Here is a 16,384-nt window from a genome sequence, read left to right as displayed (position 1 = left end):
AATTACAAGACATTTCATGGCTATACATTGTGAGGCTTACTGCTTGCTGTGGAGAGCAACACACATGGCTAGAAGTCAGAGCCTGCTTCCTGCTGAAAGCAGCTTGTATTAGGAGCAGGGAATGCAGCTTAAGTAGGTTCCTTCTTTCCCAGTAAGGGCTGCTGAGGATGCCTAAAGCAGAATCTGTTTCTATAGAGGTTCATATCACTGCCAACATTTGCTAAGTTCACACAACATCACTGTGGTGCCTTGTAAGCCAAAAGAAGGATCTACACACAACCAACCACTCACCAAAAGTGTAAACCTGTGAGTTGCAGGTCAATAAAAATAAAAGCTCATCCACAGAAACCTGTGAACTTGATCCCACACAGCAGCATCTTCATGTTCAGTGCAACTTCCACACCATGGTTAACTTGAGGTGCCCAGAAAGCATTAATAAACATGGAAAACATAGTGAACTCCTTTTATATTTTTGCATGTCCCACAGATAGATGTCACTCATCTATTTAAAGTGCTAGATTAAGAATTTCTAGAAAAAAAACACAGGAAGCTAAAACATATGACAGCACTATACAACAACAGAAGCAATTCTAGCAGCCCTACTCCTGGGCTCTCCCAAAATACACCTGCCATAGCAGAGGAAGGACATATGATGGTGATAGGTCCTTCATGCTCACTGTGGCAGCTTCAGCACAAGAGCAGCACACAGTTTGGCTGACAGACCTTCCTAAGAGCAGTGCTGGCTTTAGGGAATAAGGAAGGAGACAGACATGATCCACCTAAGCTACCTTTTCCATGACTCAGCGATGTGGCATTTGTGAGTGACCCCATTAATCCTGAAGCCCAGGCTCAAAAGGCAAGGACAGGTCCCCAGGGGCTGTCAGGACTGGTGATGTAGGTCTGCATGGGATATACTGGGGGCTGCACCTTATCCAAGCCTGACCTGCTCTCTGGAGGTTTCTCTTCTTCTCTAGCATCTTCTCACTCTCCAGTCAGTTCAGAGGAAGAACCTTGGGCAAGCACACTGTTAAAGCAAGTGCCTCAGTTTGAGCTTGTGAAGGGCAGAGGCAGATCTTTGTGCTGTCTGCAGAATTCTGATGGGTTATACTGCAACTCAGAACTGTATCCAGGGAGTTTCTGATAGCAAAGGGATTCATCGTCCCCACACAAAAGACCATCTAAGACCTTGGCATGCAGCCTGGAATGAGCCTACAGCATGCCTTTTACAATTAACACTTCTTTTTTGCTCCTCTGTCTTTCACCTGATGCTAAAATGACTTCAGGCAGAAACCTGGCACTCAAGAGTCTCCAGGCTTAATAGAAAAGCTTTGTCTATCTTAGTCTTGTTGCTTTACCTCCAGCATACTTTAAAATTAGGTTTATAATGAGGATTGGACTCATGTGGTGTTTTAAAAATAAATGGGGAACAGCTGAGGTAATATTGGAAAACTGCTGTTGTACAAACATGACAACATTTCATAACATCCGTATGCTGATAGCAGAATGATTTCTTTTGTCTTTGAAACCCACTGGGTTTTACTGTGCAGGTGCTACATGAGTAAGAGTCCACAGACCCCAAAGAAGAAAACAATTGTTTAATATGGAGTAATGGAGATGCAGCATGATAGAAGAAGGATTCTACTCCAAGAACACACAGATTCACTCTTTTGTGCCGACATGAGACAGGCAAACTCCCAACTGGGACACCAGTCACAGGCAGTTAGAATAAATAAATAAATCTCTCAGATGAGATCAATTAAGGCAGAAGGCCAAATAACAAGAAAAAGCAGGTTCACCCAGCCTGTTGCGTGGTCACCATTCTCCAGTTAATCTATAATCCACAGCAGCTCCCAAAGCCAAAACACCAAGAAGAGAAAGCCCTTTCAGGAGATGTGCTGCCAAGCAGGTGCTCCCAAGAAGAAGCTGTCTGGGCTGGCAGAGGAAATCAAGCCAGCAGCTGGCCCTGCCATGCGCCTGCTCCCCACACCACTCCTGCCCTCCTCCCAGACCATGTCTCCAGAAGTAGAAGTGTCAGCAGAGCTGTAGATGTTACTGTAGAAGAGGACCACCATACCCACTTTCCATGGGGAGACACAAAAACTTCTTCAGAGCACAGAACAACATCTGAGAGAGCAAAGAGGTGTAAAACCTGGTCAGCTGCAGACATTTTGTGAAGGTGCTTTAAGTAGTGAAGGCTCAAGAATGGCTCAAGCCTCAAGGCTTCCTGAAGGCCTAATGGGAAATGTGAAACAGTTGTGATGAGAGCTGGGAACAGGGATGAGCAGCAGTTGCTGTAATGAGAGAAACACACACCAGTCACCAGTGTGGGTGTGAGCTCCCTTTAGCAGGTGGGAAACCTGCTTTTACCTGAGCATTGCAAACCATGCTCAGTGCTGAAAAGAGAGACCACTGCAGCGAGCAAGGGCAGCACAGGGCGAGGTGCAGGCAGGGAGGCAGCAGCACTTCACATCCCTGGCCTACAAGGCCAACTAATAACACTTGCACTAGAGCACCAATTAACTAAAGTGCCTAGCTAGTGAGGCTAGTGAAATGTAAATGCTGACTTTGGATTTGTGATTTGAGTCATATAGATGTTTTAATCACCAGCTGCTGATTACCATTTAACGACCAGACTACATCAGAGATGACTTGAATTGTTTCTTTATTTAATTTACAGGGGTTGATGCAGCTGTAGCACAGACATTAAGGAAAGTTATCAGAACTAAAAGTTGTTCAAAGTCACAGAAAACTAGTATAATTTGCTTCATGGTGTCCAAGGCTTTAAAGATATTTGTAACATCCTCACATTGTTTTCCTCCAACAGTCAGGTTAATTTTAGCTTATAAGACCGAATTTAAAGAAGTAAAATGCCTATATAAATAGCTGGATCGCTTTTCCATGATGGGTGTTAATGGATTCAAACTATGGAACACTGTTTTGTAAGGACTTTAAGCAACCAGTAGAAATTCTTCAGTTTTAATCGGGAAGTGCTGTTCACATGTCTACTGACACATGCATGCTAGGAATATCTTTCAATACCCCTTGCTTGTGTAAAATAGAAGTCTCAAGTTACTCTTTTTTTTCTACAGGCAACAGCAGAGACTTCAATCAGTTGAAGCAGAAATGAAAAAAACACAAGCTGAGATGAAGAAGACTGGAGGGAAAACTTGACATTATTAAAAAGGCAACTGAAAAAAACCCATAAAGAAGCCCACTTGTAAATAAAGGATTCCAGAAAAACAAACTAGGACTGCCTAGCCCATCTGCAGAATTTCCTGTAAAGGGGACAGCACAGACTCAAATGATCCCCACCATACCATCTCTAAAGCCATCCTGCATCAGTCCTGAGCTGTGTCTCCAACACAGCACAACCATGGGATGTGTTTGACACAGTACCACCTTGGACACAGCATATGCAGCATTCAGAGTTGGGTTAGCATGGGGTAAAGTCCACACAAGTAGTTTGAATCTGTATTTCATCACTGCAAAAGGGAAGCTAAAGTTTGGCTCCATCCTTAAACCTTTCCACATCATGAAAGATTGTGCTACTTTCTAACAGAGCTCTTACAGAGAGGGAACAAGACACAATCTTGAGCTAAGGACAGGTGATTTTTATCCTCAACTAAGATGTTTAAAAAAGGGATGTAGGAAAGCAGTTTGATTTTACAAAGCTCTTTATTCTGCTCACACTTTACAAATAACTGATAGTCATTTTCTGAAGTGTGGTATTTTAACACATATTAGCAACATTTTCATTCATTATGAATGAAAGACTAATTCACAGAGCTAGCTTTGATGTACAAACAAATAACCACTTCTTGCTTTTTTTCCAGCAAAGAACTAAAAAACAGTGGTTAGAAAAGTCCTCTGTGAAACTGCAGTTACCCAGGAGACCCCAGTAAAATACTCAAAGTATTTGGACACTACCTGATTACAAGCACTGTCACTATGAAGAAGACTTATGCTGCTTGTTTTTTTTCATAAGCAGCCAAGAGGAAAAGTCACCTTCCCTCATTTTATCTCCTTTATTTGAAAACTAAAATCCCAGGTAGTCAAAATTGTTGCACACAAAGAGGGCACTCATCTGTATCCTTTCAGATTTCTCTATCTTATTATCTCAGGTCAGCTTAAGGTTTGTAACGTGATATTGGGTTTCATTGTACATGTATCCATTAGTACATGGGCTGAGTGTTAAAGCTTGTATGCTTTGTGCAGTGAGATTTTTCTAATAAGCACATTCCTGGTGTGAGTCGGGATGTGTCTAATCCATAACAAAGCTGATTGAGAGACAATGGGCTCCAGCCAGCTCAGCTCTGTTTCAAGGAAGGAGGACAATAACTGCGTTTGACATTTATAAAAATCTAATTTCCTTGTGCTTTAAAAATGGAGCTCATTACCCTTCGGACTGGTGCCTTCCACCAATTACTGTAACTGATGTGCGGGGATTTTTCCTTCTCTATATTAGTACTTGATGCACTCTAAACATAGGCTGCTTCCTAAATTATTTACTGGTCTCCTGTGCACTAACCATATTATGGGATTTATGTTATTGACAGTAAGAAGGAAATTATCTTTTTAAAAGACAGTGGAAACTGGGAAATGATTTTTGCAAGCCACCATCTCGCACCTGCCAAGTGCAGGGCAGCTTTTCCCCTGGGTGGTGGGGCCATGGGTGAGGCGCCACTCAGGCTCCCAAAATGCCTCATGGGCAGGGGCACAGCTGGGGCTTGGCAGAAGTTGTGGATGGTATCAAATCAGACATCTTCTAATGACAGCAACGACTGATCTGCCTTTGTCTCCAAGCTCTTGTGAAAGGGGGAAGGTGCTTCCAGCCCTGTCTTAAAGGAAAGAACGCAGAGAGATTCAGAGGGCAGAAGACCATCCCATAACCCAGGGATGAAATGAGGTTTCTAAGCTAGCAGAGCTCAGTTCCATGTGCTCACAGCTCAGCTCTCCAGAGACCAACCACAGCACAAAAAGGGCTCTCAGTCCAAGACACAATACTGCACTGTCTCCTGAAAGTTTACATCCACCACCCATTTCTCCAGCTTGTTAAATCACAAATACTGCATTTCAGACTTTATTTCATTGTGTTTTAAACAGGCATTCATGGCTATGAAAAGCAAATGTCAGACCTAAAATTTGCAGAAGTTAGACTATAATCTCAAAGGTGATTATTTCTGGAGCCATTAGCTCTGAGTTCACAAAGTGCCACTGTCAATATATAATACATTTTTCAGCGAAGTTCTGAGTAAAGGCTATAAATAGAGATGGACAAATCTGGGGCCAGGAAAGGGTAGACTTCAGTTTCACAAAACCAGATACCAATGTTGGTCACAATCCAGGTTCTTGCCTGCCTGAATCTGCTCCATTTGGACATAAGGGAAGTCTGTCTCCTTTTGATGATAAACACTGCCCTCTTGGACTTGCACAGGCTTCAAAGAAAATAAAGCTGTGCTGTAATACTTTTGAGGGTTTTTGAGAAGGAAAACCCACTCCTGGTTGTTTTCTTGCTTTAAGTAGGTCAGATGCACATCCTTGCTCATATTGATCTCAGAAATTTGTGAGATGTGTGTTGTGGTAGAGTTTCCAGCTCATGCTCCCAGTGTTGATACCAGAAAGGATCCCGGCCCTTGAAAGTTCATCAGGAAAAGAGCAGAAGAACAAGATGCTCCTGATTCAATGAAGGCCATGCAGTAAAGAGTGTGTTAAGAGCAAGACAAAAAGGGTTAGATCTGTTCTCCAAACAGCCACTAGCACACCCTGGTAAGGACATTTTGTACCTGCCATTCCCACTTCTGCCCACTGACAGATTTGCTTTGGCAATCAATTTTCCTTTTCACCCACACAGGGCCTTTGTGTCCACCCCTTTGTCCCTTTTGAGAAGGGCAGAAAAGGTAAAGACCAGCAATAGCCTGGTCCCAAAGTAGATTGCCAGCTGTTCAGCAGCACGCTCCTGGATGATACGGGTGGACATGCTGCTCCCAAGACACCCACACAAATCACATCTGGACTGCTCAGTACTGAGTAATCTGAGCATCACTTCACGAAACTGGGCACGCACAATACCCAGGAAAAGTTTTTTTGGCATTTCAGCTGATCATAGCTGCCACTCTGCCAACATTGAAGTCCAAGGCCGGGCCCTTACCCAGGTGGCAGGGTGGTTACACAGTAGCATCAATCAGCCTCTAGTGGCTCAATGGCTGTGCCAAAATACCAACCAGCATACAGACAGCACTTGTCCTCAAGCCTCAACCATTTTTCATCAAACAAGGCCACAGGAGGGACAAGAAGGAATACCAAAGGACTCCTGAACCATATTCTCAAGGAGAAGACAACTTGTTAGTTTTTCCTGATCCCATGCTAATGCTTCTAGATTGCACCTCTGGGACAGTTTCACGCTTAACCAAAGCTTGCATCAAGCAGGTGCAGTTTCTGGCAGAGTTTTGGGGGTTTATGAACCATGGAGTTCAGAAAGGGCCACAGAGGTAATGATCCCATTTATTACTGCCCACACACTGCTAATTATGGATCCAAACCCATTTACTGCCCTACTACCGAAACAGTCTCAAGGGATGTGCCGACGTACCTGGTATAGAGTGGCCATTGCCCAAGAGAGTGACCTGAGACTGGGGTGAACACAGTACCACACCAGGGATTAACAGGGAAGGGGAAACCGGAAAAGCTGGACCAGGGCAGCACAGAGAGGGACTGGCACATGTAGGAAAACCAGACTAAGAGGTGGCCTCTAGGGTTTCTTGTCCTAGGAAAGCTTCTTGATCAAGCAAGAGGGGAGCTCCTATCTGACTGGTCTCAGGAATTCAAGCAGCAACCTCCTCTTCCAGGTAAATACTGTTAAAACCACAATTGAGCTGGCTGTCTTTTGAACACATTGTGTTTTAATATCTAAGCAGAACTGAAGCACATAAGAACAACTTTACACAGCTCACCAGGAGTAAAACATGCCTGGGTTTCTTCTTCCTCTCTTTCATTATTTAACCTTTAAAATGCAAGGACACTCTTTCCCATAAAGCAGGAGCCAGCAACCACCTCACTCACTACAAAAAGTTGGGCTGAAATTTCAACCCACAGCAAGTGGAAATAATTTCAGTCAGGTTTAAAAAAACACGGGGGAGAAAAAAAGAGAATGCTTAAAAAGATGGAGATTTAAAGTCACTAGAATAGACTCTCTAAGATCCACTAAGCATAAAATCGGTGGAAAAGTTTAAGCAGCATGAATGCATTGTTACAGAAAAGCAGAAGATTTTGCTGGATAAAGATGATTACATGAAATTTAAGTCGTACACAGGCATGCTGAGAAAATAATGTTCTAAATACTTTCTGCTTACAATTACAAAATGATCAATTGTTAAATGTTGGACAGAGAAATATATTCCATTCTGTCTGGACATGCACAGCAGGCCAAGAATGCACCTGGATAAGCCAAGCATTCATTATCTCCCAGACACTCAATATCCCATAATACCCTTAGAGGCTGCCAGCTCCTTGTCCATCGTTGACCAAACGCCATGTGCCCCATTTTACAGCTGAAAAGTATTTAAAATTCATGAAGCCTGTTGAAAGCTCAACTGTCACATTCTGCTCATTCCACAGGGTATGGGAAAACCGTGCAGAAGGGACATTTCAACCAGGGCTATTATGGCTCTTGAATAACCAATATTCCATTAAATTGCTAATAAACCCGCTTGAAGATAAGTTGATCACAATCAAACCATACAGTAGCATTCCTTTCCTTTAACACCAAGTTGTCAGGTTTCACTCTGTACTGTACTACTGTTTCTGTGCCATTTGTTCGTGCCTTGACACAGAGCATTCAAGACACTCACTTTGTCCCCAGTAATCTAAATGCCCTATTCTAAAGAGGCTGAAAGATCTTTGGCAAGGATACTCTGCTTATTTTAAGGTAGGGAAGTATTTTCAAAGAAAAAATGAAAAATAATCAAATAACCTCAACAGGGAAATGTGGGGCTTTGCAGCTTCTTGAACAAGGTGCCCACAATTTGAACACAGTGGTAAATGGTATGAGCACCTCCAAGCTCCCCTAGTGCTCAGCCAAGCTTGGTCTGGTATGAATTTTCATCTGAGTTTGCAGTTCAGCAACTCATTTCATCCTTCCTTCACTAAATCTTGGTTTATCAAATATATAAAACTTCAAATATAAAAAACTACTGGAAAAAACTTCAAGAGTATTTGTTTTGCATTAAAATGGATTTTGTTAGATTCCTTAGAGTTAGTTATCAAACTGCTGGCACATCTGCCATTGTCTGCTGACCTGCTGAGTGTACGTGTCCTTGTACCAAGAAGGCTCCAAGTTTTGTAGTTTTTAACACTGAAAAGCATATCAGCGTCCTTCTTAGAGGGTATTTAAAAGCTTTAATTTTGTATTGACTAACCCAACACTGCTGAAAAGCAGCTCCCACCCAGCTCCACCCCAGAAGGAAAGCATCATCACTACCCAGCTCTGACTCTTTCCATCATTTCTCTGAGGTATGTGGGAACCAACCTGCAGATTTCAGCTGCACAAATGGCCATGAATCATCATCATGAACATTTGATCACATTTTGTCTCTCTGGTGGGAAGTTCCAGACAAGACTCAGTGGTTGCCACCACATCTCCACTGCCACATACCAAGGATGGGCAGGGAGGAGAAGCAATTGCTCCAGAGGGGACCTGCCAGTCCAGTCCTAGCTCCCTCTGGAGCCAATTCAACTCAAGGAGCAAAGGCCATCGTCAGAGGAAACAAAGAATATTTTTCTTCACATTGAATTCACTTAATAAGCAGCTTTTCACGGAGGAGCATCCGGTTGCTCCCATGTTATTTTATAACAAGGGCCCCACGGGCAGAGGTTATACTAACCCAGCAGTTTTTCCTCTCTAATAATAGGTTTCATTCATGCTTTCAGAGAAGTTGACCTGTCTGCCATATTTCAGCTATACTAACACATTCTGCAATAGTGCCCTGAAGTGTCTAGACATATATAACAACAATAATGGCAGAAAATTTAAATTCTGACTATTTTCCATCTCCCAGCTAGTTCCTGTTAGGTTTCCACTGGCAGGTAAAAAAGTGTCATCCCAGCAGGATTACAGAATTTTGCTGGTAGTCATGAAATGGAGTTAAATTTTTGAAGACACACCAAGGGTTTTAAACAGCCAATAATACATCTCAATATAAATAAGCAGAATTATCTAATGATCACATTTGCCATCACAAGGCTAGGTGGGACATTTCAACCTGGAAATAACCAGTCTAATACTATACTGACAATTTGAAAATAAATTCTTAAAGAAAACTACGCAGTAAGTAATATGGCTATTGTTCCTTCAACTCACAGTGACAATGGAATAAAAAGAGCCAGTTTCCTAAGTCCTGCTTCGGCACCGACTTCCCATTTGAGGCTTACAGTCATAAGAAGGGAACAAGGATAAAACAGCAAGGAGTAAACCATGAAGAGCACATGCAAGGCACAGCAGTTGATGCAGTCTCTTTTAAGAGATAGAAACTTTTATCAGAGCATTGACCTGCATTTCCTTGCAGGCTCACCACGTGTTCAGCCCAGCCTACAGCTCTGGGCTGAGAAAAGCCGCTGTCCCCCAGAAGCTTCCTATGCACCCTGCAAATGCAGAGAGGGACAATGCCACCTCTTGGGCTGCTTTGCCAGGACACCCCTCACCCTCCTGTGCCTCTCCAGACAGAGGGACTGCAGTACATGCTTTCTCCTCACCTTTTGCATTTTTAAGCCGTAAAACTACAGACAGTAATTCATTTGAAAACATCAACAACTGCACATAGACTACATTCACTGCAATGTGCGTGTTAATTGCATTAATACAGCACTAACAAAACTGAGTTTCTGCTTTTAGCCAGCCTGCTAAAACTCTGCCTCCCCTCCTTCCCCACTAATGTCTCAGGGGAACTGCAACACTGTTGCTCAGAAAAATTACAAGACCAGAGAGTTACAGAACAGGGAGTTCATGGTGATTAAACCTCCTACGTGACAACATTCAGTCTCCTGCCCAAGAGCGGACAACGACCTACGAGATGCTGAACCATGGCCTCAGCCCTGAGGAGGGAGCACGGGAGCCTTCCCAAAGCTGCTCCAAAACCTTTCCACTAAAAGTGCTGTGAGAGGCACGTGTCTGCCCTGAAAATCACTTTGGGTGTAAGTGATACACCAGTGCATTCCTGAAAAACTGTGGATTTCTTATTCATGACAAACATCTAAATCCTTGGAAAAGGGACACAGACACCTGTTCTTCACACAGTGATGTTTCACCCGGCCAAAAAGGGGCACACATACAAACTCTGACCTACACAGCCCTGAGCAATGCAACAAATATTAATAAAGTACAAGCCAAAGGAATTCCTTCAAAGCCTCCATGCATTTAAATACCTTTAAGTCTACATGAGTTTCAATGCACTGACATTTAAACAATTTGCCCAAACAATTTCTGCAATATAGGCACATGGGTAGAAAATTGTAAACATTTTTTTTTAAGATGCAGCACATATCCTTTTACTACTTTATGATGGATATGTACTGATCAAGTTTCAACCCAAAACCTACATTAGAATACTACACCTAGCTTTTTCAAAAAGAAATTGCTTAGGTGCTTATTCTAAGTTCAAGTCAGTGTCATTTCAACTCTCAGAGGACACTGTTGCTTTGATTACCTGCATTAATGACGCTTGCAATTCCACACAGATTTGTCAGGAGAGCATTTAGTTGCAGGTGGGAATTAGGAGGTCCTGAACACAGGACCTGAGCTCTAGGCAGGCAGAAGAGGACGAATTCCCCCCACTCAAAACATCCCTTCGCATTTTGCACAATAAATGCAGGATGCAAATGTCTGCATGTCTATAAGGAAAGCACTTCCAGAGCACTAACAGGTGCAATGTGGTTCACGGTTTTGCTCCTTTCCCTGCCAAACAAGCTGCTGCACACTTTTATAGATCCTGAAGCCACATTCTTTCAATAGAACTACATATTGCAGGCAGCTACCTAATACAGAGAAATTGGGGATGGAAACAGTGTTACATTTTAAAAACTACATTTCCATTCCTGTTTGCAACTTAGTCTGCACTTTGCTGCTGTAGAAACATCTTCCAGGGTTCAGGCATAAAATACAAGTGGATTTAAACAAAGGGAAACTTGTAATGCAGAGAGATGGAAGAAAAAAAAAAACAGAACTGAAGAAATGTAAAAATTACAGGTGAGTAAAAAGCAACTGTTCAAAGATTCTACATAATTAAAGCTCTTGTAGTAGAAAGACACTTTAGATATGAGACTCCTAACTCAATCGTGCTCCTTTAAAAAGGTGTGTTTTTGCCAACTGAGCCCTCTCTCCTTCACTTGCTCAGCAATTCCACTCCTGTGTCCACAGCACTGTGGACACAGCTTCTTCAGCATCTGCCTACTTCATTTTGCAAACAGTTATTCTGGGAGGGAATTATCTCTCTGCAGGCTCTTAAGTGCATCTTAGAAATGACAGTTTCACTTAGAGCACTCTTTATTCTTTTTGAGGAGGAAAGAAATACAGTAAGAACTCTTCCCAGATACACTGCATTGGGCTAATTGTTTTTGATTACCTACATTTCCTAATTTTTTCTCCTCTCTAAGGTAGAACATGCCCATGCTTTGCCCCACCCAAGTTGGCACCCTTTGCTGGGCAGCAGCAATGATCCCAAGGGATTACACACTGGAGCACCTGAGCTCAGCCCTCCTACCTGCTGCCAGCTCTGCTCTGGGGGACATGGTGATGCTGTGATCCTCTTCACGGGTCCCATGTCTGGAGCAACACCTGCCATCCAGGAGCTCAGCACAAACCCACATGGCAGAGAGCAAGCAGCAGGGCCATGACTGACAGACAGAGCGCAATATCAGCCCATTTCCAGACTCACGTGGGAATAGGGAGCACATCTGCTGGAATACCAGCCAAGAGTTGATGATACATTAGACTCCAGTATTGCTTTATAGTCTCTCTAATGGCTTTTCCTTTCTCCACACAGTCCTACGCAATTTCGCCACCACACCGAAATAAAGAGAAACACTGAAATTTATATATTTGTAACCGAATGGAAACTATTACCTAAGCAGATGCTATCAACACCATCAGAGGTGTGGAAGAAACCTGACAGCTTGTAACTGTAGCATTCTCAGGCAAGGACGATGCCAAAGCCTGCAGCTACCTGCTGCAAACAGAAGGGGAGCTTGGGGCTGGAGTCGCTCATGAAAAAGTTAAATGGAAACCACTGAATGCACTCCTGCCATGAGAAGCACCTGGCAGCTGTTTCTGGTTTTGACTGCTGGGGACTCCTTGTCCCACTGGGGAAGCCATCACTGCCGTATAAGGTGGCTAAGCCTCCCTGTGGACCACAGCCCCAGCCAGATAAGCCCCAGCCCTCCACCAAAGGGACTCAGTTGTGTACCTGCCCTGCCACCCAGCCTAGGAGGAGCAAAACAATGCCTGCACCATGTTGCAAGCATGGGGGACATTAACATGAGTACCTGGTCTATGGACAGCTGTCTTTGACTGTGTCATTGATCACTCAGTGCATCTCCTGCAAGCATCCTGGAGAAGAACAAGTATTTTTAAAAGTAGCTTTAAAACTTCCTATTTATGCAGCCCCAAGTAAGGAAGACAGCCCAGGAGGTCCTCATTCACTCCTCACACTGAATTACACTTCAGAGGCCTGAGACAAGCATATGCTGTACTGCAAGTCTTTTTAGCACCTTCAGTAAAGAAGGGTCTTCTGCTGACCTTCACACTGTGCACTCTTACAGACCTGGGGCTCAAGCAATGAGGTGAAAACCTTGGAAAATAATGACTACTGTATTCTTTGTAGATGTCAGCACTACCTACTGCTGAATGCTTGTCATGTCCTGCAAGTCATAAGAGCTCAAGGCAAATACAGAAATTTTGGCTGGCAAAAGAAAGTTATAACTGTAGATATGCAACAGTGAAGAGAAGCTGAAGAAAAAATACAGTCTGCAAAGTCAGAGCAAAAAGAACGTGGTATTTTGTTTGGCTTGCTGCACAGTCAGCTTCCACTTCAGCAGGTAACAGGCTGAAAAAAAAGGGCAAAGGGTGGAAGCAAGCCTCCAACATACTGTAACACATCAAGACTTCTCAATACTCCCTTGGGTCCCATGGAAGACATTCAGCTGCTCCATCAGAAACCACTTGTTACAATGACCAGAAAGATGATGCCCCTGAAAAACCTAACCCACGGTTGGAGGATACTTTAGAGGTTACAAAGGCACGTTAATTTGTTCAGAATACAGATACTCTGTGCCCTTTTAGTTACAGACCAAGTGATGCAGTGAAAAACACAACGAACAAGTAACAGATTTAATAGACAAAATGGATGTTCCTAGTAAGTAAAAGCAGTTACATAACACAAAGACTTAACTTTCAAAAGACTTATTTTCACAAAATTGAAATAGTTGATCTAAATCACTAAGCAGCTAATCTGCATGCTAAAAATATGTGATGCCTAGGAGCAGTTTTAAGAAAATGTCATTAAATGTCCAGAAAACACACTCTCACATGTGAAAAAATAATGCTCTATTAGATGAAGGATCAGAGGTAAAGTCTAAGTTAATTGGTATAGAGATGAAATTAAATCAGATATAAACCCCAAAACAATTATGGCAAGTTTTAGTGCAGTGTATCAGAAATCAGGAGAATTTATACAAGCAAAAGGACCTGGCAAAAACCTCTGGATATCAGAATCAATATGTATGAGAACCCTTTTTTTCCCTCCTTTATTTCCTTACCTTAAGAACAACAGGAAGAGCAACAGTAGCGTTAATTTATTACTACCTGGAAAAGGTGAAACTTTCAAAATTCACACCAGAAAGAAAAATATTGCTGCTCTGCATGGGTAAAAAGCCAGTTAAATATTCAGAGAGTATTACAAGGGGTAATTTTCATCCCATCCATAACACAGGAATTACATTACACAGCAGTTATTAACAACAACCATTAAAACAGCAACTCAGGATGATTTCTACCTATGGAAGAGCTCATCATCCTTACAGCCTAATGGGGATGCTAGAAAAATCTGCAAAATGAGTGACAGGGGAGTAATAAGGAACAGAAGGAAAAAATAATTACTACCCATCATAGTGTGTTTGTAACAAGTCAATCTCATCTAGGTTAAAACAGCTTTGGATGAAATGTTGACCATAACTAGCAGTGATAGCACTGATGTACCAGGTTAAGCTGGATAGAAGTGACACCGCTGCTGATACGCAAGCAGAATGTTTTCACACATCTCAAGACCTGACGAAAATGAAAGTAGGTGTGTTTCAAACAGAAACCCCTCAGTGCAAGGTCACTCAAGTTTCAAGAAATAGCCTGAGGGCACACCATCATCACTGGCCAGCCACCAAAGAAGTGTTAAACTCTGAGCAAACCAGGTCAGAGGCAGGGACAACACAGGAGGTACAAGCGACCAGCCCACACCGCCATATGGCCACTGTGAAGACTCCCTGGCTGGCATGAGGGCCTCAGGCCACAGCCAGGGGATGGGCCATCTGTTTAGTTTTGTGAGCCAAGCCACCACAGAGGATCATTGTCTGCATGTGGGCTTCAACCACTACCCTACAACTAGAGACCTCTTCGGACAGACAAGCAGGGCAATACCGAAGGACAGATCCACCATCCCGATGTGGGCTACTGCCACAGCTGCTCTCCAGTACCACATCCAGCCCATGGAGAACATACAACAGTCACAAGCAGCTTGGAGAGGAGCCACCAGAAAGAATGCATCATTTCCAAAATCCCTATCAAACAGCATTCACAGAACTCAATCTGTTTCAAAGATGATCAAAGAGAGGATTATAAAGGCCTTCAGTCATGTCTGTGAAGACCTACACAAGGAAGCAAAATTCAGTAACAAGCTTTGACAAAATACAGCACCTAAAGCACTGTATAAGCAAACCATTAGCCATGGTTGATGCAGGAATAATGCTTTTATTTTTAACAGGAAGATAATTTATCATGTATATAACTGAGCAAGGATTGTGTTTAACTCCTTCCCTTCTTTAGGCCCAAGCAGAGGGCCACCCATGGGACAGCAAGCATCCCAACCCTATTATGACAGTACAGATTTGGGAGGTGATGTGTGCAATGCTGAATCTGGGAGCTCATTGCTAGTCTGGGTACCAGAAAAGACTGGCAGACACCGCAGCTTCATGACTTCTTCTTGTTCAGTGAAGGGGTAGAATATACAGAGCCTGGTGAGAAATAAAGGCACTTTTTGAACATGGCTACTTTTTTCATTTACTTTTGTTTTTTTTAATTGCTGCCACACATCCTCACATAGGCAGGAGTATGTTCACAGAAACGGATGATGTGCTCTGTTTACTGCCTACAAATGGATCCCTTTTCTCTTTGTGGGTAGTAGAAGGTCTCCTGGAAAAACTTGTGGCTATTTAGGATAGACAAGGTGGTTAAAGATATCTTATAGTACCACTTACTCTCCACTTCTGCTGGTGTACTTAGCAAACAGGAATATTGAAATACGCTCCTGAATGAAAGCACAAGGCATCTGCAATATGTATTGCAACACATCCAAGTGATGGGATAACTGGGGAGGAGCAGTGTGAGTGGTAGAGTTCACTTGGGAGGGGGCGGGGGGCAAGGCAGCTTGGGAAGCACTGACGTATTGTCTTTCCATTACTAAAAATTACACTTTGTGAAAAAGCATTAGATCATTTAAAGAGGTTTATATAAGGACACTGAAAAACAAGTTCTTTTGCAAATTCTATTTTTTTTTAATGTCTCCCTCCCCTTTCTATTTCCACTATGCATCAGGCTGTGAAAATCCAACATGCAATAAGTCTAGTGTTCCCAGACAGAAGAGACCAACCTCACCTCAACACAAGTTAAATCTTCCAGCTGTTCCTAGCTCCTTCTCTTCATCAGACAGGCTCATAGCAGTACCTTAATTACTTGTTTAGGAAGGATGTGACATGTTCCAATTTAATACATTTAGCCCTTCTTAGAGCAAATGTAGAATTAAGCCTCAGTATGCACTTGACAGATCTCTTAGCAACTAGAGTGCAATCAGCCAACAATGGATGATTCACAGTTTTAGCAAGAGTGCACAGAACTGCCTGCCAAAAGTCTGAATAAACTCACATTGCTAGACACTATGGTAAAATGTACCCTGATCTCTTTTAAACTATTATATCATAGAGGAAAGTTGAACTGCATGCATTCCAGCAGCTTGCCCGAGTCTGGAAATACAATTGAACAGCAACATCTCGATTTTAAAATAATTGAGACTTTTTGGTGGTTATTTTCACTTAATTAGGATAATTGTACCTTTGAAGAACTGTTCAAATCCAT

The 16,384-nt window shown here is 42.7% G+C and overlaps 1 protein-coding gene across 1 annotated transcript in view; it reads right to left on the bottom strand.

The window, feature by feature from the left end:
• The window catches only part of DDAH1 (dimethylarginine dimethylaminohydrolase 1), a 55,307-nt gene that overhangs the window by 17,946 nt on the left and 20,977 nt on the right, over positions 1 to 16,384 (bottom strand). The gene's annotated exons all lie outside the window — the stretch shown is intronic.

The sequence above is a fragment of the Poecile atricapillus genome, chromosome 7 (assembly GCF_030490865.1).
Source record: "Poecile atricapillus isolate bPoeAtr1 chromosome 7, bPoeAtr1.hap1, whole genome shotgun sequence".
Lineage (NCBI taxonomy): Eukaryota > Metazoa > Chordata > Aves > Passeriformes > Paridae > Poecile > Poecile atricapillus.
The sequence above is the reverse complement of the archived record's forward strand: the minus strand, read 5'-3'. Positions and strand labels throughout refer to the sequence as shown.